This window comes from Corvus cornix, chromosome 3, assembly GCF_000738735.6.
Source record: "Corvus cornix cornix isolate S_Up_H32 chromosome 3, ASM73873v5, whole genome shotgun sequence".
Lineage (NCBI taxonomy): Eukaryota > Metazoa > Chordata > Aves > Passeriformes > Corvidae > Corvus > Corvus cornix.
In genome coordinates, this window is record NC_047056.1 from 29,584,803 (window position 1) to 29,611,928 (window position 27,126).

A 27,126-nucleotide genomic window follows, 5' to 3' on the forward strand; every position below is an offset into this window, starting at 1 on the left:
AGGCATTTCTCTTTGTGAATAAGTGAATTTGGGAAAAACTTAATAATGTATCAGTAGGAACTTAGTGCTGAAGATCAGATGCAAAAAACAAACTTTATTCACATGGTAAGTTTGATCCTGACTTTATGATGCAGGCCATTTATGGCTAAGTTTCATAACTCCCCCATGAGGTGTCCTGACACAATAGGAAACAACAGAACTAGCTACAGCTTTAGAAGTGACTGACAGCAACACATGACCTTTGCCACCAGTAGAGTAGACAAAGGAGAAAGAAAAGCAAGAAGCAACTTTCAGTGTAACCATGGACACGTGAGCTAGGGACACCATGAGATCTGTTCCTTCTTCCCCCCGTGTCTCTTGGTCTTTCACCACTTGCAGTCAGGACATAGTGTTCACAGGAATAACCCAGCAGGTTTAATTCTATAATAAACAACGCAGTACTTCCAAGAGAGTTCCTCTCCTCTAGTTAAAGGCTGAGGGGAAAAACATTACCTGAAGTGGTTAGTATTGCTAGTCCAAGTGCAGATGCCCTGCCTCGTGCCGGACAAAGTCAGAGAAGATGACGGCCCACAGATAATGCCTTGACGTGCTGAGTGGGATTACAAACCAAGGCCTGCACTTTGTATGAAAAAGCAGTGAGCAGACTGCCAAGACCCCTCTCTAAATACATTTCAAAGTGGGTTATTGTGAGAAGTGTGAGCATTATGATCTCAGCTGCCAACAAGTACTTCTGTGGGAAGCAGTTTGCAAGCGGGAACTCATTCTCCCAACAATCCAGGCTTTGACCCATATTTGTGCTGTGCAGTTAATCTAAGTGGAATTAGTGCTGATGAAAGGGGCCATATGGACAGCCCTTGAGACAGAAATCTTATTTACCCACAGAAATTTCCGTGGCCAGCAGCACTGTAAGATACATCTTACATGCATGTGCCAAAGCCACATGCACTTCTCTCCAGCTGCCTAAACAAGTAATCCTGTACTATCCAACCCCAAACTTTCTGCAAGATGGAAGGGAAAAATTTTGTGATTCCTAGGTTCATGCAAAGTAAATAGAAGAGTTATTCTAACGCATTTTTATACAGTACACAGAACACCTACCCGTGCTTTCTGATTAGTGCCGTGTTTGTCTGGGTCTGAACAGAGGACATCCAAGAACACACCTATTGGTACTCTGGTCGAATTTCAAAACAGACTCAGTGTGTTAAAACCAAAATATGTTTTTCCATACTACCACGTATTTGCCTCCCTCTCTTCTCAGTCTACAGCTCCTTCAGTGGTACCACAGAGCTGCTTAGACTTCCAATTAAGATCTCCTTCAGTTATTATGAGAGTGTAAGTCAGAGAGGAGCACAAAGCCAGCAAAGCGGAAGTTATGACTGGACTTAGATCCTACTTTTCATGGAAAGTGAGGCTTATAACATAATTCCCTTGTGTCTTCACAAGGCACATGGATTGTGTCTACACAAACTTTGGAGGACACCATGCATATTCTTCACATGCAAGATAGCAGCATATTACACAGCTGTCAGAGAAGCATCCCTTGTTAACATTCTTCAGCTTGTTTTATGAACTGAGATGTTGCAGAGAAGAGCAAATAGAATAAGCTGTCCAAAAAATAGTGCTAAATGATGGTATAAGAGTAGAGACGCAGGCAAAGATAGGTGCACCAGGGCTCCCTGCACTGACTGAGTAAACAAGAATTATTTTTCCTCTCAGTTTGATTACATGTGCTGGAAGAGATAAGGTAGTCCAGGACCCTTTAATTTCTTAAAATGCAATGGCAGATGGCCTTAGCAAAGCTGCAGTTGGATTCACTGTTGTTCAGCATGTGTTAGCAGAAACAACATCTGGTGCCCTTCCTTGTATTTCTTTAAGTTTTCAAATGGGAACATGCTTTATTTAATTACTTTCTAGCCGCCCTACGCAAGGCATCCCACACACACTCCTCTGGTGGATTCCTCTGCATGAGTGTAAACTGAATTATTACAGCAGTTCATTGCCTTTCATATGCTTTCATGTTAACCACTGAAGTTCTGGCTTGACCACTATTGACGGGTACACAGACAATTCAAAAGCTCATTGCTGCAGACATCCCAAAACTACCAGGCAAGCACAGAGCAAGTACATAATGTCACCAGCAGAACAAGTACAGCTTCAAAGACAAGCAGAAAATCTCCCTGCTTTCCTGTATCCTGCACCCCTGACCACTGTCTTTGCCTGATGGAAGGACATTAGTCTTCTAAAAGAACATTCAGAGAGAGCAGAGGCAACATTATATTTTGAGTTTGTCCCTGTATGGAGACATGCTTATGTGTGTATGCCATTGCCCTGCTACTCAAGACTTAATTTGTCCCTGGCTTCTACAGTCGGAGAGAGGGCTGTGTGTTTGAGGAGATATGGTAGGGATCTGTTTGCGGCGTTGTCTCCCTTCAGCCCTGAGCAAACAGACGGATACAACATTCACTTGCACCTTTCTACTGATCTTAGGGGTAAATTGCAATTCAGTAGTGAATGAAAAACATTTTTCCCAAGAAATGAAGCTCAAATGTTTACACTGGAGCTTAACCCTCCCTTCCACCAAAGCAGTGCGCTGGAATAGTTACACACCAGGACAGCCTTCCTACGTAAGAATTGTTTGGGGAACTCCCAATAATGCATTGTCCAGCCTGAATTCCCACTTGGACAAGGCTCCAAGCACTAGACCTTTTCCCCTCCAAGCAGTAAAACAGTGGTAAAATCTCATGCACAGAAAACAACCCCAGTCCTGATTTTACTTCTTAAATTAGTACTGTTCTCACAAATTCTGTATTAGACCCTCAGTTTGTTTATACTGAAAGTTCCTTGGAGCAGTGGCAGCTTCTCCCTTAGCTCCTCACTGGAGATTAACTACAAAGAATAATAGTCAAATCTGCATTGGCAACACCTTCTGTGGCCAGGAATGAGGCCCAGAGAAAGTATCAAAAATTCTCTGACCTTAAATACATTCTCCTACGCTTGCTCTGCATTCTCAGTTGTACCATATTCACCTCAGAGGGGGTGAGTTTGCGTTTGAACCCATTGATTACAATCACATAGTCATAGCAACACCTTCCCAAAACATTGCTAATACTGGACCACCCAGAATGGTATCAGAATGAACTAATGGATAATGGGATGAGCAATCTCAAACCATACAAAGTACAAGGCACTGAATTCACCAAATCAGATTAGCACTGCGATTTATTAGTTACAATATCTATACGGCCAGGAGTTTATGCCATAAGGTCATCCATTTCAAGAATCTAAGCACTAAAAAAGATGGCAAAGAAAAAACAGATACAGAAAAATGGCTGTGCTTCCCCCTTCTGCATTAGACCCCCTTGCAAAAGGCCATTCTCCCTCCTCACATCAGGACTAAAGGCCTACTGAAAGTGTTGTTCTTCTTAGTGTTCAGGTGATGATCTCTTTCATACACAAATTTGGCTCTAAATTTCATGCTTTATGGATAAAGGCACAGGCCATGCTACCCAGCACCTGACAGGAAGGTATTCCTGATAGATGAAGGTCAGAATGGACTATTGGGATCATCAAAAATGACCTCTTACAGAGCACAAACTGCAGAATCTCACCTAATAACTTCTTATTCACTCTCTCTCATAGAGACAGAAACAGTTGTCACTGCATGGCATAAGGTATTTTTTTTTCTGACTCCCATTTACAACAGGCAGGAGATGTCTCAACAGCCAGACATTCATCAATTCATGTTTGAACACCATTCAAATTACCTTACTCCTTTACCCTCCTTACCAAGGATCAGTAAATGCTTTACTAATATCAGTGAATTTAGTCTCAGGTCATGATTAAAGGAGTCCTCTTTCTGCTAATTCACAGATAAAGAATTAGAAGCCTTAAAACTACACCTATACAGAGCAGTATTTGAAGAGCTACAAACAGAATCTAAACGTTCATTTCTAAAGATCAGCTTAATTTTTTGAACAATAGTTTCCTTTAAATTAACTAGGTAATGAAGAAAATTAGTGGTTTATTTTCATCATTCCATTGTCTTGCATAGGAGAGATTCCAGAAGGGCTAATAATCACATCCTGTGACTTCCACTATACTGAACAGCAGCAAAGAAAGTTTGACCCCCAAGAGCTTTTTCCTGTCCTTCTCCAAAACCCAGTATTTCTCCATCAATGAAAGCATTACAGAATTTCATATGTATAGTGGTGTGGTAGGACTGCTCAGTTATAGAGAAAGCAGCAATTCTTTCAGTGTGGGACACCACAGACTACAAATGGAAATGGAGAAACAAGATCCAAGAAGTCAAGCCAGGGTTGATTTTGGTTCTTTGTGGGTTTTTTTTTTCAGGGGCAGAGGATTGGGGTGAAGCAGTGAGCTGAAAGAAAAAAAAAAAGAAAAACAACAACAAAAGATGTCCCAACAAAAACCACATCAGACTACAACAAAATTCATTGTACTTCAGTGCTTCTAATTCTCTTCCCCCTTTGTGTGACTGTAACACAACCTTGAATCTGCAGGATGCAAGTTTCACCACAAGAATTCTTCCTGCAGCTTAGCAAACATCCACTGGTAGATCCAGCTCACTGGTAGATTACCAATTTGTAGTTGATCAGGTACAGATAGCATTGACTCTCAGACATTGCAGGCAAAACATTTAGGAATACTGCTCAAATGTCATTTTCTTTCCAGTGTAGTATGTATTTGTGACTGAGGCCACCAGAAAACATTTACACTACCACAAAGCTAAGAAATAGCTACAAGTTTGCTGCCTCTGGCCAAATTCTTTGCTTACTCATAGAAAAACATGTCTGACTTCAGTAGGATTTTCTTAGCATTTCAAAGGTGCCCTTGGTCTCCAACGGGATGCAAGGTGTAAACAAGCCAAGAACTTGACCCAAATTTGCTTACTCCTCAAGTTTCAACTATGAGGTACAATTCCCAGTAATTTTTATGATGCCATTAGTTTGTTCCCATCAACACTAGTTGAACTCAGTGGCTTTCCTTCTGACCTATTCAGCTAATTCTTCCCATTTCCCAGATTGATCATAACGTTCTGAGAAAGATACAGTCTCTTCCTATAATTTGCTTTTAAACAAAAATAAAGCACTCTGGTTCTACTCTTCTGAATCCCATTAAGTTCCACATAGTAATGATGTAGTTTCTTCCCTCAGAAACAGCAAGTAGGCTCCTCCATTTTGCCTGGTACAAACTGTTTGTGATCTTCACCATAGACAAGTATTTCCAGGAACAAAGAATTCCTGTATGTACTATGGGTATACCATGGATAAGAAAAATATCTAGAGATGTAAGACAGACACCTTAACTAGCAAAAAAAGGGCTATGAAAAACTGTATTTGTAACCTTCAGGATGTAAGTGCACCTCGAACAGGAGTCAGAAAAAACATGTCCTCTTCACCACCTTCTTAATTTGGACAAAAAAAAAAAAAGGTAAAGAAGAGAGATGTTTTCCTTAGACTGGGACTATGTCAAATGGCTCCAGGACAATGGAGAAAAAACATTATCTCTACCAGTAAGTATGAAATATGGGAATCCTAAACTGTGATTTGTATAGGATGACTAGGATGTAACACCATGAAGTTTAGCTCATCCTTTCCTCAGCATAATGCTTTTCTATTTTTCTTGCCAAAGTCATTATTCTTCAAGATGCAAGTAGACCAGAAGTTGAGAGCAGAGACCCTGGCAAGTAACTTGTGCAAGGAATGCAGGGGAATATGCATTGGCTTCCATTAAAGACAAGATTCCAGCTAAAATGATTACTTGGTCCCCCTTGGCAGGGTTAAAGAGTGCTACATTTTGCTACTGTAACAGGATTTTTTAACCTTACTGTTTCTATACAAATTTAATATTGATTTCTGTTGCAGTTGCTGCCAATACAAGGTCTTGAAATACGGGGCCCCACCACAGTCAGAAGGAAAAAGATGTCCAGTGGAACCAGGGATGGGTTAAAGAAAACACAGAGAAGAACATTGTACTTGGCTGTACAAGTAACTCATGAATACATCTTGAGAAATGTCCTGGATTATCAACTGTAATAAAACTCTCTCAATGAGGAAAACAGGGATGTCCTGGAGAACTATGAGTTCTGGTTTTCTGTGTTCGCTTCATGCATGGTTTGAAAACATTCCAAAGAGAGAGAGAGAGGACAGAGTGGCAGAGAGAGAGAGAGCAGCAGAGAGAGGGAAAAGAGAAAGCAGCAAGAGAGAGGGAGGGGAGAGGGACAAAGAGAGAGAGAGAGGGAGAAATAGAGACACAGAGAGAGAGAATGCAGGCACAGAAAGCTCATTTTTCCCGGTAGCTAGAGACAGATTTGAGCACTGCCCCTGTAGGGAAAAAGACAGCAAAATACCATTTGGAACATGGATGGGAAAGCAGGGATACAGAAATAAAGAGGTTTATCTACTTCTTATTCAGTCAAATTTAAGTGGGAGACTGAGAGCCCGATTGTTAGTTTGGGGGCAGCAGTTCCTCTATTAAAGACTGTATTCGAAGAAAGGAGAATGAAGTAGAGCTGAAATAATGATCAAAGAATGAAACAGCCAATAATTACACAGGTGAATGCTTAAAGTGTGCAACTGGTTTTAAGTCAAGAGACGTTAGGAACAGAAGTAAAGAACTCAGATCTTTTCCTCTCAGTGTTGGCACATAGCATGATCCCCTCTCTATCATCTGCTATGGAGTAGTCCTTTTGCTGATCTTTAAGCAACAGTTGGCAATACCTGTAAGATACAAGCCAGAAACAGCCTTCTGCACCACAACAGTAGTAATTACTACCCCTGAATTGAGGAAGACTCTCCAAGTTTCCACATAAATTCCCCATTTCCTATTGAAACATAATGGCTTAGAACGTGAACATTTCTCTCTCTCCAGAACCTGGATGTGTTCAAGTAGGAAGAAGTAACTACCCAAATTACTCCTTTATATCTAAAGCAATAGAAGCTCATAATTTTTATGTTGATATCCTAGGAACTCTGCACACCAGAAATATAGGATGAGTGCTTGCATGTACTTGGATGGAAGACTATTTGGGTTTCTCTTATATTTGCTTTCACCCCATCTTGATATGGTTGAAAACTACTTCAGTCTTCAACTTCCTACCTGTTGCAGTTAGGCTAGTATGTTTACTATTAATTTTTTTTCTTTTTTCAGCAACAGCCAAGATTTAAAAAGTAGTCCTTCCAAACTTTGAAAAAAGAAATTTAATAGCCTGTTGCAAATGCTTGTTAGAGGGGCTAAACTCTGCTTTATCTCAGGCATCTTTTAGGATGCCTCAGTTATATGCAGGAACAAAACACAGTAAGAGTTTTAAGAAAGAAAAAAAGAGTAAGCAACAAACTTTATCTTCCCATCTTCATCATAAAAATGCAAAGCTACCCATATGGTCCACTGCAAAAGAATGCATTTCCTGGAGGCACTGTGCTGTCTCACTAACGAACACATACAAGATGTACTGTACAGATATAGGCTGGAGGTCACAAAATCCCACTGCTGACCAGCAAAAAAAAAAAAAAAAAAATCCTCATATTTCACAGTCAGGAGATTCTCACAGAACCACATTTCACAACACACCAGCTGAGTAAGGACTTTTAAAAACAGCAACAACATCAAAGCATGTTTAAGGTCCCAGTTACACGATTTCTGCTCAAAATAAAAACTGTTCCCACTGTTTAAAGGAAGAGAGAATTGGATGTGGTTGTGGCTTTGTACAGTGACGTGCATGCACAGCATCATAGTAGGAAGCTTGCAGATCCATGATGAAGGGCATGAGCATGTGCTCATACATCCCGGGACAGAAGTGACTGCGTGCCGATTCACACACTCAGGGACACACATGTTGATCAGGCAGGACGGAGGCAGAAACACAAGTTCACACATGTGCAATTCTTACCCTTCTCTGTATACAAAACAGATTTAAAGCCTGAGTGAAACAACTTGGCAATCAGATATTTCTCATGTAGAAAATACCACCCAAGTTGCAGAAGTCATTTTTCTTGCTACTCTTCCATTCCACAGGCATGTTGGCACTTCATGCCGACATGAAGTCATAGGATATTCCAGGAAGAGCACTAGCCTTTTTTTCACCTTTGTTTCTTTTTTTTCTTTTTTTTTTAAGAAGTGGCAAGTTTACCAAAATTGGCTTAAACCATGAAGAACAAGAGCCTGAAAGATACGTAGATGCTTTAATCATGGGACAACCAGCTCCCAAGAGAAATCTTGGGAATCTGTGTTCCTCTGAACACCAGCAGAGTCAAAACCACAGTGAGGTCAGTCGATGACTGTGGAAGAACAGGGGCTTCTGCAGGCTCTTCACCAGCTTGTCTGCAACTGTATTAATAAACTGGAATTTCTGACATTCATAAAGCAATCCAATAATTTCTGATAGAAACAGTGGAGGATTATGTACATTTTGCTGTAAATGACAGCATCAATTGAGGTTTTGAAGTGACACTGTGGGTCTTGGATGGCCTCTCTATGCTTTTAAGCCACTGCTGCTTCAGCTGGAGCCCAGTCACAGTGCTTTTCTGTGACGTGTCTTCCTTCACAGATAATAATTATTTTCTAAAGCATTCTAATGAAACAAAGGATTGTAAATGTGAACATATACTCTGCCTGCTGATTGCTGCTACCAATCTAAGATTTTCAATGACTCTAAAACCACAGAACCTAATCTCCAGTTTTCCAAAGCTGTACCACAGGATCCATATCCTGTCCCTACAACTTCTAACCCACCAACAGAATGACAGGAGCCTCAGGCATTAAAGCAGTCTTTAGCAGGCACCACCAGAATTCCAGGCATAGAATTAAAAGCCAGTTTTGCTCTGTAGTGACAAGAAGTGATTCCAGCTAAAAAGTGCTCTGTAGCAGGAAGAGACAATGACTTGGTCATCTCTACAAACTCTGAAGAGGCAAGAAACTCCCAGCAGAAATCAAATGTTACCAAAACCTACCACTGAAAAATATTGCCCAGTGGCCTGACGGAGCTGGGAAGAAAGGGTTCTCTGAAGCTACAAAGTCTCATTGTCACAACAGTTAAAGGATGATAGTTATTCATTAATCTGTTTCCAGTCACACAGCTCTGGTGGATTGGTTATTTTCGGTGAGTTTTTTGGGTTTAGACTGAAAGCAAAAAGAAACACTGTGCATTGCTTAAAACACTGAGAAATAAAATGCACCAAATAATATCTATGCCAGTCTTGCAGATCTTCTATTGGAAACTCCTGCTTTATTAGCAGGGTTAAAGTGACACCAAAATGTTCAGATCGAAACACAAAGCTGAGGACAGATATTCTGTCCTAAATACATATAACCACATGTACTGAGAGGAAAAGAACACTTTATCAAGGGATTGAGAGCAAGTCCAAATAGAACAGTTTTTTCAGATGTTCCAACTTGCTGCATTTGTCTCAGTCACACAAGCAGTGCTTTCATTTGCTTTGTCCTCTAAGCAAAGCTCAGTTCAAGAGCACAACTCCCTTTTATTCTGAAGCCTGCAGACTGCAAGTAATCCAGACAATTTTTCCAAGATCAGACACCACAGGAGAAGGCAAATGATTCCTGGGTCATGCTATTTTTAATGCCTGTCTCTCTGCCACACCATCACTTCTATGCCACTTCTACAGAGGATGACAGCTTTGGAACAGCTTCAGTGCAGAAGATATGAAAGCCATATTAAAAAAAAAATGTATCAATATGTTCTTACTGTGAAAAGTGCAAAGTTGTATCTTTTTCTTAAGACCTTTGTGTTTAGAGTCATAATGTAAAGGTGATGGTCAAAATTTTCACTGTTACTGCTAAGCACTGCAAGGATCATGGGCAAACAACACAAGAAAACATCCAAAAATTTGAAGTCCTGCAGAAAGGCACCAAGTTTCAGGATCAAAGGAATGTCTGCAGACCAGCCAGCTCCAGAAGTACCCTTCCTCTTTCAGGAAAAGAAACCTGCACTGTGAAACTGCTCCACTTTCCCTCAGTTCAGTTACACACTGCTCGTGATCTTTGCTACAATGGGAGGCAGAGGAAAGGAAGAGGGAGAAGAAAAAGGAGAAAAATTGAATCTTTTGACCATCCAAGAGTTTGGTAAAGGTGAAAGGAGTTTTTAGGAAAGGAAAAGGAAAAATCTACGCAGCGTTATTCTTAAAGCTTAGCAGAATCAGCCATTAAAATACAAACAAAAACCTGCTCATCCTGGTGTAAGAATGAATTTTTTTACAGTGAGAACAGTCAATCACAGGACCAAACTCCACATGGATATGCTAGAGACCCTATCACTGGAGGTTTTGAAGATGCAATTGGACAGGGAGCTAGATAATCTCATCTAGGCTTCTTTTCCCATAAAAGGTTGGATCAGATAATTTTTCAAGGTTACTTTCAGCCCTCGATTTTTCATGAGCTTATGACCACTAAATTGAGGATTTGGTTAAACCATGTTAGCTTTAACATCCAGCTGAGTGCACAGTAGATTCTGCTTCCTGAAGAAGTACCTATGTGGACCAAGATTGCCAAAAAAATTCAGTCGATTCTGTACCATTGTTAAGATTTCAATGTATCATCTGTCCAGTGGTAACACCAAAGTTACTTCTCAGTGACAATAGGCCTGTTTGGCCATTTACGTTTGTGCTCATGTCCATGCGTTTTCAGCTTTATCACTACCGATTTTGGATTCTCTGCTTGCAGTACAACAGTATCCACATTACTGTGATTTTTAACTGTGCATCTGGAGCCAAGCAGACAGACTGAGTTTGTCATCTTTTGCTTTCCAGTTGCCGGTCTCTAAGTCTAGACCACTGAAGGTTACACAGAACACCCCTTTGCTCTGCCAGCCTCTAGAGACTTACTTCCAACTCTCCTCCATGCATTTCCTGCTCTGTCCATAGAGAAGCTGAGACAACTGGAGTCATTAGATGAAGGAGTCAGTGTTGGTGAATGCTAATGAGGCTATCAAAACTGTTATGACACGTTTGGCCACAGACCATCACATCTCTGATGCTTCAAGTTACGAAGAAGTGCACAGATATGGGCACACAGAGGAACTGAAGCATAGGAAGAACAAGAGACTTTTCCTGGAGAGGAAAAATGGGGAAATACGAAAACAGACATAAGAGAGTGAGGTATTTTTAAATCTACTTGGTATTAGAGAAACTATGGTTATTTCTGGCTTTAACAAAAGGTCTGATTGTGCTGCATTAAGTCATGGCCTTCTAACTTTAATTTAGGTTACTTGGGTATAACAGCACTGAGGGATCACAGCAGAGCCTTTTGTAAAAGCTAAGCCTGCTTAGAAGTCAGGTTACCTATACAGGTGGCTAACATGTTTTCAAGTTCAAGACGCCACAGGTTTGCTGCAACTGATCTCTAAGCTCCCCAGACTAAAGTTAGCTCAGATCTGTCTGTGTGCACCCTGCATTTCCCGTCCTAAGACAAGGTGCCAAAATACTGCACTGGTAAGTCGCCGTTGCTTTCCATTAACTTCATTTCAGCATCACCTAACGTGCAAACTGATGGTTAGAGACAGAAGAAAAGGAGAATAAAAGGTGCTCAGTACCATACCTCTCGTGGCACAGAATCAACTGGTGCTGCCTCTGTACAGTGGCAGCAATGTCATTTCCCAGAGACATGGCAGGTCACCAAAACAATTTGTAAGTATTTCAGGATTAAGAGTCCTTGGCCAAGAGTAAGCTTACTCTTTATGTTATAATGATGTTCTCTAGAGCAAGGACCTGTCTAAAACACCAAGCTTTTTAAATTCATCCACTCAAATGATGCTCTGTGAAGCATCATTTGGACACGAAAGCAGTGATATTTCTCAGCTATTTTATCACAGACTGTCTTAGATTGTCTCAAAATCTGACATGTGAAGGGTTATTTTCTGGCAAATCTGTACTGTTTATACTATTCCTTTACATGGAAGGTTGAGATAGAAGGCCTGAATGCACAGAGATAAGCATAATCTGGGAAAAATGTCAAATGCAGAAGAAAAGGAAGAAAGGTGATAATGGAAGACTAACCAGAGCCAAAAATTCTGGGAGGAGAAATATTTCAAGAGGTCCCAATCAGAAGGTTAAATGTGGATAAGCAAAACCAGTAGCTGTTCAAGTTCAGAAGAAAGACAAGCCCTGAAAAGAACAGACAGCTGAAAGTAAAGAATGAGACAGAAGAAAAACCATGAGGCAATGACAGACAGTCATTCAGGCCCAGATAAATATGGAACTCAGGAGATAACAGTCCATGGGAAAAAAACTACATGAGATGAATATGAATTTTAAGGCTGTAAAATTCAGCCAAGGCCTGTAATCTGGAAAGGCTGTGGTACTGTTCAGAGGCAGAGCTCTCAAAAACCCTTCTCTCACTACTTGGCAAGGAGTCTGATGCCTGTGAAACTTAGCAGAGCATAGCTCAAGACAAAAATGTCATAGAAGCAAGACAATATCTGTTACATGACAATGGAAAAATTTAGTTCAAGATTTTTGGAAGCAACAGAGAAGGTGAGGATCCTTTAAATGAAACTTAAGTCCATGGAAATGGGAACATATGAAGACAATGGAGATGTGAAAAGTCTGCCTGGGTCACCTTTACATACTCCATGCACCAATTCCATCAACATGACAGAGGTAAAAATAAAAAAGTGAAGGAGGAAAAAATAACACTGAGACATCTGGGGTTTATGGAAGCTTTTCTGACTTTTTTGATAAAACGTATCAAAACCCAAGAAGTATATTTTAAGTACCCTAAATTTTTATTTTGGACAACTCAGACATCTAAGTTCTAGCTAAGTTGGTCAAAAAAAGGTAGGAGAAAAACATTCCTGTACAGCACGATTTGAAGAGGTGAGGTAACTGTACATGAACTGTCCAGAGCTCGTGTATCCCTCTGTGTGTATATGCGCATGCACACGTGTATCCACCCAAGATAAAAGTGAGGAGGAGGGGAAGTTTTTCATGGAACAATCTGAATCTTCTAACCTAAACAAAGAACCTTGCATTCACGCAAAAGAATGTGAGAGATGAATTTCATCTCTTTTAATTAGGAAGGGAGCTTTCAAAGTAATTCACCACTTTTATTGCTGTATTATATTTCTTTCATCATAAAAACTCCCTAATTCAATGGAGTCTACCAGTTTAAGGCTACTCACCCTTGCAGGGAGAGAAAGAAGAGACTCGGAGATAACAGATTGTCAAATTTTGGAAAATGCCACTTGCATCTGCAACACACAGGGAAAATATATAAAAAATTAGCCCCAAAAAGATGATTACACAGAAATCAAACACATGGACTGTGACAGAATAGATTTTCAGAGAAGCCAAATTAAGAGTGCTGGCACCAACTCTGATGAGGCCTGGATCCCACCCAGAATAGATAGATGATTCAAAGTTAGGCACCAAGTCAGTCTTCAGAATCACACACTGCTATTCCACACCGCACCAACAAACACAAAAGATATACCTAGTGAACCAGAAATCCATCCTCTGACCTACTGGTGAACTATATTCCCTCCTACCTTATCCCAAAGCCAAATACAGAATCAGCAAGGCAGGATTCCCAAGGCCCTCTGCCATTCTCTAGAAGAATAACTGAAGAGTGCAGTAGTGCGTAGCTTCTTCTGCAAGTTCCGTTGGAAAGGCAGACTGGAGTACCATCAGTTACTCATCATTATCCCTGTCTGCATAAGAGAACATGCTCCTAATTAAATTATAATGATGTTTGAAGTTAAAACAAGAGACAAGGAAGAAGACCTGCTTTTGGGCTGTTCAAAGGAATTGGGATAAGAAAGATTTTTTTTTCAGGTTGGGTCCATAGATGCCACTTAGAGATATTTACTCACTTGAAAAAAAGGGTAAAGTGCCATCAGTTTTCACTTCTCTGGTTATAGAGCCCAGAACCGGACTGTGTTCAGACAGGTTGGACAGGACACAGTTAGTGTTGATAAAGAAAAGATCCAGTAAAGAGTGCCCAGAAAGTGTCACTGAAGCCAGCCTCAGGAAAGCTGAGCTCCATTTAAAACCACTTAAAAAGGAAACTCTCTACAAATTAAGACCTGGTAATGAGTAAAAGAAGATCAGAGGCAGAGCTACATGCTGATTGTGAGAAAACTCAATTAAGGAAATTGTACCCATCTACCCACCTGCAGTGTTGAAATGACAACATGTTAATTTCCAGAAATACTAATATTCCTACTTCACAAGAAGAATCAGAATAGTGCCCAGGTTAAAGTATTTTTCATAAACTAACAGTTCTCTCTACATATATTCCTTGTCTCTGTTTTCAACATGAAGCACATATTGCAAGATGAAGGTTCCTTGTAGAAATATTTTCAAGCAAAAGCAAGGTCTGCATGTTAGACTCTGTATTGGGTTTCTGTGGCAAGGTTTTGGTAGCACTGGTGGGGAGGGCGGCAGTACAGTGGCAGCTTCTCACAGAAGCTGCCAGAAGCTTCCTCTGTGTCTGATACAGCCAATGCCACCTGGCTCCAAGTCAGACCTACTGCTGGCCAAGGCTGAGCGATGTTGGTCGTGGCTCTGGGATAACATATTGGAGAAGAGGAAAAAAACTGTGAAACAGCAACTTCAGCTGGAAAGAGGAAGGAGAATATGCACATGAAACAGCTATGAAGACACCAAAGGCAGTGGGTGTAGAAGTGCTTCAGGTGCAGGATCAGAGATTCCCCTGCATCCCCATGATGAGGCAGCTGTGCCCCTGTAGCCCATGGCAGTCCACAACGGAGCAGAAATCCACCTGCAGCCTGTGGAGGTTCATGGTGGAGTAAATGTCTGCCTGCAGCCTGTGGAATAACCCATGCCAGAGAAGGTGGTTGCCCAGAAGAGGCTGTGATGCCATGAGAAGCCCACATGGGAAGAGGGTCCTGTAAGGACCTGTAGGCCCATGGAGAGAGGAGCACACACCGGAACAGTTTGCTGGCAGGACCTATGATCCTGCACAGGACCCATGCTGGAGCAGTTCACAAAGAACAGCAGTTACCTGTCCCTGACTTTATCTCAATCCACAAGCCTTTCATTATATTTTCTCCCCCATGCCCAGCTGAGGAGAGCGACAGAGCAGATTTGGTGGGCACCTGGCCTGCAGCCAGGGTCACCCCAGCACATATTCACATAATTTATCAAGGAGATAATCATCTAGAAGCAGCTAAACTTCTGTCTTGCATAACAAATAGTCCGAACAAAGCTCTAAACTATACCAGTAGAACCAGATTTGGGCCAGCTTTGTTTGACAGCTAACTCTTTACTTAACCACCATAATAGATCTGGTTTATTTCCCATGAAACTGTGAAATTCAATTGTGTTTCAGAGGCATAATCTTTACATAGCACACATTAAATATAGTCCTGCATAAGATCCACCACGAGATTTTTCCTACCTTCACACCTGATAACAGGTGTGGCCATTCTAACTCCATACTTGGCACTGACTGCTGTCAATAAGTCAAGGGCAATCCTGCCTTTTACAAACATTAAACGCCTTTGGTGTTGTCACCAGGAAGCACGTCAGAAGTGACCAAGCAGTAAGCTGTGCACAAAGCTCCCATGAATATATCTCAAACACACAATGGGAAAAGATAACAAGAAGGGCATGGACGAAAACATTTAGCAGCAGGTCCTTATTCAGAATGAAAAGATTTCCCACTGAACACCAGGACACAAATCACCTGGAAACTAAATTGCAGGTTTCTAATATCAGAGAGCCAAAAAAACCCCAAACTAGTCTAAAAACAGTGCTACTAAAAATATTATTGTAACTGAAAGCCTCTTTAGCAATGAAACCTTCACAATACTCTCTTTTGACAATTTAACTAGCTTTTCAATTTAAAGCACTGTATCTTGATTCGATGAAGGGAAATGCTGTTTTTTTAAAACAAATCATCAGGTTTGTTGTGCAGGCTACGTCCAGGTTATGTATGAAGTGCAAGATGGTAAAAATAAATAAATAAACAAACCCCAAAACAAAAATAAACACAACAGAATGTTTTCATTATGTGAATTTAATTTAGCATTTATTTGCTGCTAAGACCAGGCTATCCCTTCTTCCTCACATCACTGCAACCAGCTATTGCATTACTTTTTGAAAGAAACTCTCAGCAGCATTAGTGCTGCTGTACACTTACACACTGCTTACATACTGAGAGCTAAATCTTTCACACATGTCTTTTCTTAAAATCATATAATATCCCGAGTTGGAAGGGACCCACTGGGATCAAAGTCCAGCTCCTGGTCCTGCACAGGACCATCCCCAAGAGTCACACCTTGTGCCTGAGAGCATTGTCCAAATGCTTCCTGAGCTCTGTCAGGCTGGTGCTGTGTCCACTTCCCTGGGGAGCCTGTTCCAGTGCCCAAACACCCTCTGGGCAAAAAACCTTTTTCTAATATCCAACCTAACCCTCCTTGACACAACTTCAGGCCATTCCCTTGGATCCTGTCATTGGTCATCAGAGATAAGAGACCAGTGCCCAGTCCATTTCTTCCTCAAAATAACTCATTGGAAATTGATTGTTTTGGTCATTTGCCTTGGCCTTATGAATGAATGGCAATTGCAAGATGTAGACAAACAACTGAGCCGCATTTGCAATCAAGGCTTACAGCACAGTATGCTCAGTGTATCACAAATGTACACATTTACTAAGAAATTAAAGAAAACACAGCAGGAATGTTCATCATCAGGCCCTCAGAGTTTGAACCTGTTAAATGTATTCAATATCACATTTGCCAGGAGGGTGTTGACAGGTGGAAGGTAATAGCAAAGAATTTTGTCATTCCTATAAGCTGAATGCAGCCATTTATTTCCTTCTATGGACATTATATGGCCTTTTAAAAGCATATTTATTTCTGGCTCTGCCTGTCCTGTACGAACCTTCTCCTCAGGATTACAGAATGAGAAAGTAATCCTGACCAAAGAGCTCTAACAAGAATTACCAGCAGAACTCAGACTCATGACTGTCTTCCTCAGTTTCTGTGCAACAAGTGAGGAGCCAAAAAGAGAGAACAGTGGGGGACTGTTGATTGATGTTTGATTAGAGTCCTCAGGAAGCCACATCTTGGTGTATGGCTGAACATCAGCCTCCTAAACCCTTGCAAGTACTGACCAAGCATCAACAGCACAATCACCCTTCTCTTTTTTAGTGTCCTGAGAACTCCTTCAGGATCTACTGCCTGCACACAGGGCTCCTGAACTGAACCACGGGAGCTGCACAAAACTTGCGTTACCTCCATGGGAGAAGGAGTGCCCAGATAACACAGGGAGCATAGCCAGGAATCCTCTCCCAGTTCTGTCACATATTTCCAATGAGAGAATAGAGGTAACACGTATAGTACAGTTAATGTCACTTCTTCATCTCAGGAGACTATCAAAAATGCACTCAAAGCATAAGGATATATGAGCTAAAAAAGGGAAAGATTTTCAACCAAACTTCTTATATAAGTAGGGCCAATCATTACCATTCTTATTTATAAACTAACAAAGAACCAGTGAGTGACTACAAGTCTTGTTGTAAAACAGAAGAGTATGCTGGGTTCTGAAAAATCTACTAGGCACAGGGCATCTCCAGCTAGCTCTACTCAGTCTATGCTGGCACTGATCAGAAACATTCTTCACCTGTAAATTTAGATTCTTCCTGCTGAAGTTCATTAGGATGGTTCAGCTTCTTTGAATGCAATCAAAGTCAATTTAAAATGTATCTAATTATGGTCCTCAAAGCATAAGCACCTCATGCAATGAATTATTAAGACTGTTTAAGTAAATCTGTTGGAGAAGAGGAACAGTAATTATTTTGAATTAGTGATCAGCAAACAAGTCCCAAATATTCTTTTGCACCAGTCCCAGGCACATTCATTCCAGGAGGATTCCAGAGTTATTATCTTACTTGGTAAAATCCCAGCAGTGGGGCAACACAAGGAGTGCAGGTACAGCAAGCTGTGTGTGCATACCTCTTAGCTGTAGGAGTAGCAGAGACAATAAAAGAGGGTATATCTGAAAACTTGCTCTGGGAACAATTAACGAAAAAATGCCAATGAAAAAATGTCTTTGGTAATCAAACAAAACAACACAACATACACAGAAAAAATACAGACAACAACTTCAAAAGAGCTCATAACCACTATATTCTCCTTAAGGTGATAGATCTGAACAGAAATCCCACTACTCTCACACCATCTGCTCTAACTACTGTCTACCATTTGCTCTGATATGGGACCCAGACCTTTTGTTTTTCTCCTTCCTCTCAGCCTTTTGTCCTGCTGCCCCAAAATTTCCCACTAAACCTCAGACATCTTGATTGAGACTGGTACTTCCCTGCAAAAAGTCCTGGTTTTGATACATTCTGCTAAATAAAAAGCTGTCTTGTAAGAGACATCCATCCTAAATCATATCGCTTTAAGGTCAGTAGCATCATGGTAAGGACAGTATAGAGCAGCATGTTGAATGGACTGTACTTTTTTTTTTTACTGAGTTCGAGGGCATTTGAAGAATCTTGTAAATGATGCCATCAAGTACTGCCCAGAGAGGAAGCTGCATGGGAATATACTGAGGTCACAGCAAACCTTACTCAGCTTTCTCTCTCCCCTCCATGCCCGCCCTCAAGTGCAGCCAAGCGTGGGATCCTGACAGCAGGAGTTTCCCACTACAGGCCTTTGGCTTCATCTCTCCATCAGCCTCCAGCCTCTCAGTTCTTCTCAGGGACTCTCCATGCACTCTAAAGAAGAAAGATCCCAGGCATTTGTCTGGGGCTCTGGGAGCTGCTTGCCTCATTCCTTCTGAGGAAACAGCTGGAAAGTTGCCCTCAAAAACTCATTTGTGAGCTGCATCCCCTCCAGAAGTTTTATCAGCTGCTCATTTCAAGCAGGTTTTTATAGAGCAATGGGAGAGCTGGACTGGATGAAAGAACTGGATCAATGCCTTTGCCTATCCCAGGGAACAGATCCTCAAACTCAGATCATTCTTCACAAAGTCCCCAGTTAAAGGTTCTTACATGCAGGCCGCTTTCTCTCTCTTCCCATCTCACCCTCCCCACCTCAGAGTTAACAAAGTTACATATACTGTCTGTCTAGGAAAACACAAACAGCCACCTTTTCCTGCTTCTGTCTGAGAACTGACTGGAAAGGCCAAAAAGCTCTCAGGTCTAAAGGATTTATCAAACCAAGGCACAATGACACTGATAATGAAGAACATAATGAAGAGATGCACAATTTTAATTATCTTCCCTCTTAGGGAAAAACAGAAGGAGAGAAAGACAAGAATCCTCTTAGATCACAGGAGGATTGTAAGAAAGGGGAAGAACTGTTAGAGAGCAGTGTTGGCATAAAACCAAATGGGCACGAACTGGCTATGAACAAATTTAGTTTGGAAATTAGAAGCAGATTTCTAAACATCAGAAGAGCGAGGTTCTTGAATGGCTTCCCAATAGGAAGCAACAGGAGCAAAAGCCATTCGAGATGGAGATTGATTAATTAACTAAGGGAATCCTGCAACATAATTTCCTGCAACTACAGAAATGGTGTATTCCATGACTCGGGAGGTCTCTTTCAGTCCTGCACACCTCATCCTCTGCTAAGCCAAGACAGGATATATAAATAGATAGAAACCAGAGACAAGGTACATTAAAACTGGAATATTAGCAGGGCAGCTAGGATAAGGGTGATTCTGCTTTCTACATTAATTTATGGAACGTTTTTGAGTGACATTTATTCACCTGTATGTACTTACATTTTTTTGGGTAAAAATTTGGGTCATAAGGGAACACTCAAACAGGAATAAAGTTCCATGATATCTATGATCACCTGCAAGGAGCAGTATGGAGGTGAACCCTCCCACCTACCATGCAATCAGTCGACTACATTGTTAGAAGTTATCTTCACTGACCTGCATCCAGAGGTCAAAGCTGTCAAAGGAACTGTAAGAAGACGTAAATAAGTGAGAAAATTTACATAGAAAATCACGCAGGAAGAATTCAAGTGAAACAAAGAAGTTTTACAGCTGAGAAGTGTGTGGATGGGTATAGAAATGATCACCTGTCTTTTTCAGACTTGACTGAAGTTTTGCTGGAAAGAAGTCTCTGAAAGCATTAAAAAGAGTCAGCAGGGAGAATCTCTTCACATTCTATTTTTATATCGAAAAGCCCAGGACAATACCACCCTATTCTATACACAGGAAAATGCTAAACACATGAAGATGAAAAAGCATGAAAAATATAGCACTGTAACATAAGAAATCATCTGTGAACTCTCCTGTAGCACATCAAACATGAGGTATTCATTCATTCCCACAAATGGAGTCAGTGTTGATCTATAAGCTGCAGCACAATATTACACATTTCAGTTTCGTGATAAGGTTCAGCTCTGTATTACACATTTCAGTTTCATGCATTTAAGCCAGACAAACATTCCCAGGGGATTGAAAGAACCCGCTACAGTGAGTTGTGGTTCTATTTCGGATCATATCACAGCATAACAAATCACAGTTTCAGACATTGGGATAAGGGGCTCAATAAAGCAAGTAGCATGATAACTTCATGTATACCCCTCCCACACATGCAGCAATGTGTGGAATCAAATCCACCTCAGGCCCTTCAAACTGTACAACTACAAAGCAACACTCACTCTCATACCTGCATGCATCCATTATTCATCTATATATATTCTTAAATACACATCATTTATTACATACTGTTGTACAGCAGTAGCTATCTAATCCTGCCCACACACATCAGCACTGTTTACCATATCTGATCTCTTGCATTTGGAAAAAAAAGAAGAGAACAGAAATGTTTCATGCAGAAGTTCTTTTGGTGGTGCTGGTTTGTGCTGCTGGTTTTTCATCTGCACTCCATACAAAGTGGTCCTCAGAAGCAGACTCCTGATATGTATTTGGTAACCCACCAGCTCCCTGTGACTGCTGTCCCAAAAGAAATTCCGAGGGCTGAGAATGCTGCACTGGTCCCCTAGACCCCTTGGTCTAGCAGATTTTTAGTGTCAAAGAGGTTTGTAAATTAAAGTAAAATTTAAGAAGAAAAAAAAAATAGCCACAGCTTAAAGACTGAACTGGAAAACCAGCCATATTGCAGGTACCCTGTACTAGAACTACTCCTGTTGATCTTTGCTCTGGTTCCCAAAGAAATCATGTTAAAACATGCAAGAGCATTAAAAAGAGTTTATCTTATTAAAACACCTTACAGCACCCTGTGCAGATTAGAAAATTCTTCTGAAGTATGAAAAGACTTCTGTTGATCACTGAGTAAGGATGAGAGACAAGACTTCCAAGAGAGAGCAAATATTTCTGAGGTACCAGATGCTATATTTTCCTAAAGAATTCTGCACATTAGATGCCTGACTACTCATGTCATTTTGTTCTCAGGCTGAGAAATTGAAAACTTCTCTCTGAGCTATTTTGATTGACTGGGCCTTGGGACATGAAGTCAAAGTAACAAGCGTGAGCATAAGTCTCCAGACTTTCACAGTCACCTTCTTGTTCTCATTATTGTGCTCAAAGTTGAAGAACTGTAGTAGCTTCATTTCCTCCACCTAATTAACTTGCATTGAAAAGGTAAGTGAAACAGGGAAAAAGTAACTTTCCTGGAGTATGTTTTCATTTTTCCATTTTAATTTCACCTACAAGTCAGCCACCTCAAACATGACATTGGATGGTTGGCAAAAGCGTAACATTATTGCCTAAAACCTAACATCACTAGAACTCATTGCTTGTTCTTGGGTATTTTCTTAAGTGAAAAAAAAAAAAAGAAGAAAAGGTTGTTCAATATAAATAAATCCCTGAAGGGCTTCCAACCCAAATGCTGTATAGTATTAGACGATGAAAGAACTGTTAGGGAAGTGAACAAGAAACAGGAAGTTGGAACTACCTGGCCAAGTTTCACTCTATAACTTGAGTAGTGTGTCATTAAAAAATAACCAGCACAAAGAGTGAAAAACAGCTTCCAGTACAAATATATACTTTTATGATCAAGTTCTCCATAGACAGAAATCTTTTTATTTTCCTAGAGAATATGATTAAAAGACAGTTATTGTTTAAATCTCAGGGAAAAGAGGAAGCAGACATATACACAAACATAAAAATACAAAGTTTGCATAATATTTAAAAACAGTATGTCTTTTTTTAATATACCATATCCTGCCAAAAGGTTTAGTCTACACTACAGTTATTACACATCCTTGCAGGCATTACAACAATCCCTGTGCCACTGTGACACACAGTCCTTCTGTCCCACCCTGAAAGGAAGTATTAGTAGTTCGCAGTCTTTGATTTCCAGATGAGCTTAATGCAAAAGCCCACTTGAAACTTTCCAAAGGGCCTCTGAATCAGGAAAAGAACGCAGAGCCTAAAAACACAAGGCTTGTGTAATGCAAGTAGAGTACTGAAAAACCACATTGAATTGGGAGATTGAATGATTCACAGGACTGGCAATGGAATACAGTATGTCCTTCTACCAGGTCACTAGGCTGGATCCATTCTGGATGACAACCAAAAACCATTCCCATTCGATTACTGCTCATGTGAAAGGAATTGATCAAGGCTGTCCTGGTAAGGGAGCAAGTTTGTCACTTGAAACAAAAAGATCACAAGGACTTGTGTGGGCAAAACCTAAAGAGATGAAGAAGCCATCCCAAAATCTACCTAAATAGTCAGCCCATTGTCAGGAATCTGACAATGCTGGCCAGAAAAAAAAAAAAAAAACAAAAAGAAGTTTAACAGAAAGATGCCAAACTTCGGGTTTGATCCTGACTGACCCAAGACACGCAGCTAGAGAGCAGCACTGGGGAAGGTCACTCAGCCATGGTTCAAGGCATCACTTATTCTGTGACTGAAAAAGGGAACTGCAGTCTTCCAGGTCTGTCAGTTTAACTGCTTTCACCCAAAAGAAATTAATTTTACCTTCTTAAAATGAAAGCAAAAGAAATCTAACTCACTGGTGAAGCTGTCCAAGATTTTTTGAAGATAATAATCCTTCAGCTTATTGGGATCAGCACTTAATAGATAAGGTGCCAAGAGCTAGTTCAGCCCCAGCTGCCAGGGCACCTTTCTATTCCAGCAAACTCAGCTTCCTGCCCTTTAGCACACACAAATTTGGCACATTTAATCAAGTAAGTGTTCATTTTAATAAAGTATCAAATTGCCAGTAAAAATATTTTGCTTGCCTACCAGAAGATAAAAATTGAGCCTTTAGCATGTTTTCTCAAAAAAAGAAAAGAAAGAAAAAAAAAAAAAGAAAAAAAAAAAGAAAAAAGAAGACAACAAAAATGCTGCCATCTTAATGCAAACACTAAAGCTTTTGCTTTATTTTGGATCTGTTTAAGCTACTGTAAGATGTACTAAAACAAACTGCTCCATCCACCTCTGTATCCTTTCATCAAGTCCTGAACCTGAAAGTGTATGATAATTTCCAGGGCTGCACAAGCTGCCAACCTGAGAGTGAAGCACTGGTGTAGGCATGCACATACATGGACACATACACACAAAGTATTTATAAAACCACTACTGTAAGGGATTTGGCGTTTATTTTTTTAATTAACTGAAAATGATAACACGGGAGCTTTTCATCTGGCATGAACTTGGATTTCATCAGCTGCTGAAAAAGATTCTCTTGGAGAAATAAAATTACAGTGTTTCTTCATGTACTTTCCATGGATTTCAAAATAAACAGAAGTATATGGTCATGCCAGTTAATAACAAGAGGGAGGTAAAGTTACAGGTACATCTTGATACACACCTAGAAAGAGGCTGCAGAGCTAGACACACACTGGTAACACATCATACTGGCTAAATGACAAAACACCCAGGTAAAAATAAAAAGTGAATCACAAGGGAAAGGAACTGGGAAGGGCAGTTGCAAAGTGCCATTAGCCTTCCTGCTGTCCCTGGATATTGCATTATACACAACGTGGCATAAAGAGAGTTCATCATTTGATGCTCCTTCTGCCCACGCACATTTCCCACCATGTCACATTTCTCAAATGGCAAACTAAAAGTGATGCAGACGAAAGCTTCAGAACCGCTTTGAATCTGCGCTCCATTTCAAAAGCCAGAAGCTGCCCTGTGAATCGGTTCCATGCCACACCCCAGCCCACTCCCTCCCCAAATTGGACAAGATGGGAAGAAACAGCCCTGAGTATAAAAGCTGTCCTTTCCAATGAAGGCACTGAGAAGTGCAGCCCTTACTAAATAACAGAACTGCCAGCTGCCACCTTGGTTTTCTCTTTTTCTCATATGGAACCTTTACAATCCATGGTCTCTTGAATTTATGAAAAAGGAGGAGGGGGGAACCTCAGCAGTACCTTATTTGGTACTGCTTAGAAAAACAAAAATTCCTACCTCTTTTCCCCAGTTCATGCTACAAAACACATCAACTTGATACATACTTTTGCCAAATGCTCGGAAGATTATTTCACAGGTTCCAGGGTGTAGCAAAAAGAACAAAAGGGATTTCGCCATTGCTTGATTTACTGGCTGGCAAGTTCAATGCTGTATTTAAATGTGATAATTTAATGATACATTAGGTCACTACCATGTTTTTGTAACGTCATTAAACTGGTAGAGTACCTAAAATTTTTTTTAAGACTTCTTGTTCATTATTTTTACATTTAAGAAATAATACTCTCAATAATAGATTTAGATTAAAGAGAGATTGAAGTTTTCAAGGATTCTGGTGAATCTGGCAAAGAAGAAAAGAACTTTGGCATTACAGGTAAAAAAGGAAAAGCTCAGTCGTCAATTGTCTCAGACACAAGATGACAGATGTACATATGTGAAGATGAAAATAAATTAATTCTTTGGAGGATGCTTATCCACATGAGTATTGACAGATCTGATGTAGTCTCCCTGTGAGAGTCAGGACTAGCAGCATTGAGGTATCTACTTCACTGAAAATATTCTCTGGGGAACACATTCCTGCATTAATTCCTTTCCATATCCACCTTCAGAGCTATTAAATCTTATTTACTTTCCTTCGTATTCTCTGCAAGTTAACATTTTTTGATCTTGCACAGGACAACATCTTGAGAGGTCTCCACTTATACAAATAAACTTGTCCCATGTGTAATGAAAAATGTGGCATTCCAAATGCTAAAGTAGAGACAGGCAAATAAATCAGACATAAAACCACACCTATCACTGTTCAGTATAAAAAACCATGAAATCTCTTATCAAAGAAAAAAGCAGGTTACTATGTCACCAGCACAGTGAGCCTTTAATATGAAACTGGGGTTGTAAGTTGGGATCCTGATTCTGTCATTGTAAAGCAGAAAGAGGCTTTACCTACAACAAAGAATAAGGCCAGATTCACCTCAGCTATGAGAGCACCAACAAGCCTTCATAACCTGTGGTAACATACAGCACTTCATGACACCAGCAACATTCTCAGGGAAAGGATTTTGCAGTAGGCTTCATCAAGTAAGCTATTATAAGATGCTCAAAGATGAATTAACCTGAAGCTCTGCAAAACAATGACCAAAAAAATTATATTAGAAACCAAGCTGACAGTAATTTGTTGAGTAATCATGAGTCTTGCTCTGGCTAAACTCACTTAGCAGAGTTACTGTCAGTGTAAGCAAGCAGTAGACAAGTGCTCCAATGGCAGTCACAGAATTTATAGCACCACCAACACTGTCAGTATCTACTGGCAGGTAAAAAGATTAGTGGTCTCTAGTGAAAAAAGCTATTCAAGGAAGCTCCGTTTCTTTAATTCTGCATAAATATAGGTGGAGGATGCCTTTACATTTTAAGTATCACACACATATGTCATATTAAGCTAATGTTTTGGGAACTCTGCAGGAGTTAACCGTATGACCTCAGCACGAGCCACAGACAGAGTGTTTACTCCCAGGTACAAAGTAACTCAAAGCAAAACACTTGGGAGCAAAATAAAACAAATACTAAAGTGAATTCTAAACAACACAGCAAAAATCAGATCTGGCACATCACACTCTCTTCTCCATTTGTGAAGAAAAGATTTTAATTTGAAATATAGGGAAGTAGAAGAATTAAACAGAAACAACTCCACTACTACCGTATTAAACATGTAATGCAGACAAATAGTGGGGAGATGCAACCTTTAAGAGCTTAGCTGGACATCAGTGATGATGGAGGAGACATTTTGAATGCATAAATTAGCCTCCTATGAAGGCAAACATCTTCTAGGTTCAGATGTTTCTCAGGATATCTGATAGCTCTAGAATTCACAATGAAATTGCAATCTGCTTGAAGGGAAGTGAAAGAGATTCCTCGGTAAGTTACCGAGGCAGTAGTCAGACACCTGACTACTGCCTGCTAGTTCAGAGAGGAACTGAGGAGGGAAATCTTTCCTCTGATCCAGTAAATCATTTTGAAGGGCCATTCATACCTGGATGTCCAATGAAGCAGAAGGAGTATAAAGAAATGGCTGGGTTTTTTCTTGAAAATCTACTAATATTACAAGGATGCACTGCTGCACAGTATGTGTTTTACTGTCTCTTGCAGGTAAGAAGGGGGTCTTCTGTTCACATATTCCACTGATTCAGCAGAGGTAGTAGAAGTCTAAACTTTTCAATGAGGCATAATAATTCGAAGTCGGAATGACTGCGTTCCATATGGTCATTCAGCTCTTTTAATCTGCTTTGCCCAGCATGTCTCACATTAAGGACTCAAAATCTGCAAATCTTTCCACTCCACTGCAAGTGATTTGTAAGTAACAGGAATACAGCCAGACAGAAAAGTCTTGTTCAAGGAACAACCAAAGTCCCAGGTCACAACAGAAACATCAAGTTCTACCAGAGGTTGGATCAGAGGGGAAATTGACAACTCTGATCATTCTCTACTCACAAGAGAGATGCACTAGTTAAAATAATACCTTCATTCCTTTTAAAGCGTTTGATTTAAGCAAACCCAAATTCCTACTCCACAAAGAAGAAAATTTTACACCCCAGGTGACACAAAAGCAAGTATACACACACAAAGGTAAGAACAGATTATTGCTGCATTTTCTAACTCTTTGTTTGTATGGATGAAATACGGCGCAACTGTTAGCCTCTTGTACCTGTAGAGGTATTTGGATTTCTAGGAGGAAACTGTATACCCGGACATGACCCTCCCCCTTTTCCCAAACTACTTTACAATATGTGGT

The 27,126-nt window shown here is 40.4% G+C and overlaps 1 protein-coding gene across 5 annotated transcripts in view; it reads right to left on the minus strand.

Annotated features, from left to right (window-relative positions):
• The window catches only part of DAAM2 (dishevelled associated activator of morphogenesis 2), a 204,010-nt gene that overhangs the window by 148,231 nt on the left and 28,653 nt on the right, over positions 1 to 27,126 (minus strand). The window contains exon 2 of one of the 5 annotated variants that reach the window (XM_019281208.3): positions 13,151 to 13,219. The exons of the other annotated variants lie outside the window; for them this stretch is intronic. The gene's annotated coding sequence lies outside the window, so the exon portion shown is untranslated. The remainder of the gene's footprint in view (positions 1 to 13,150; positions 13,220 to 27,126) is intronic. 5 annotated transcript variants of the gene reach the window in all.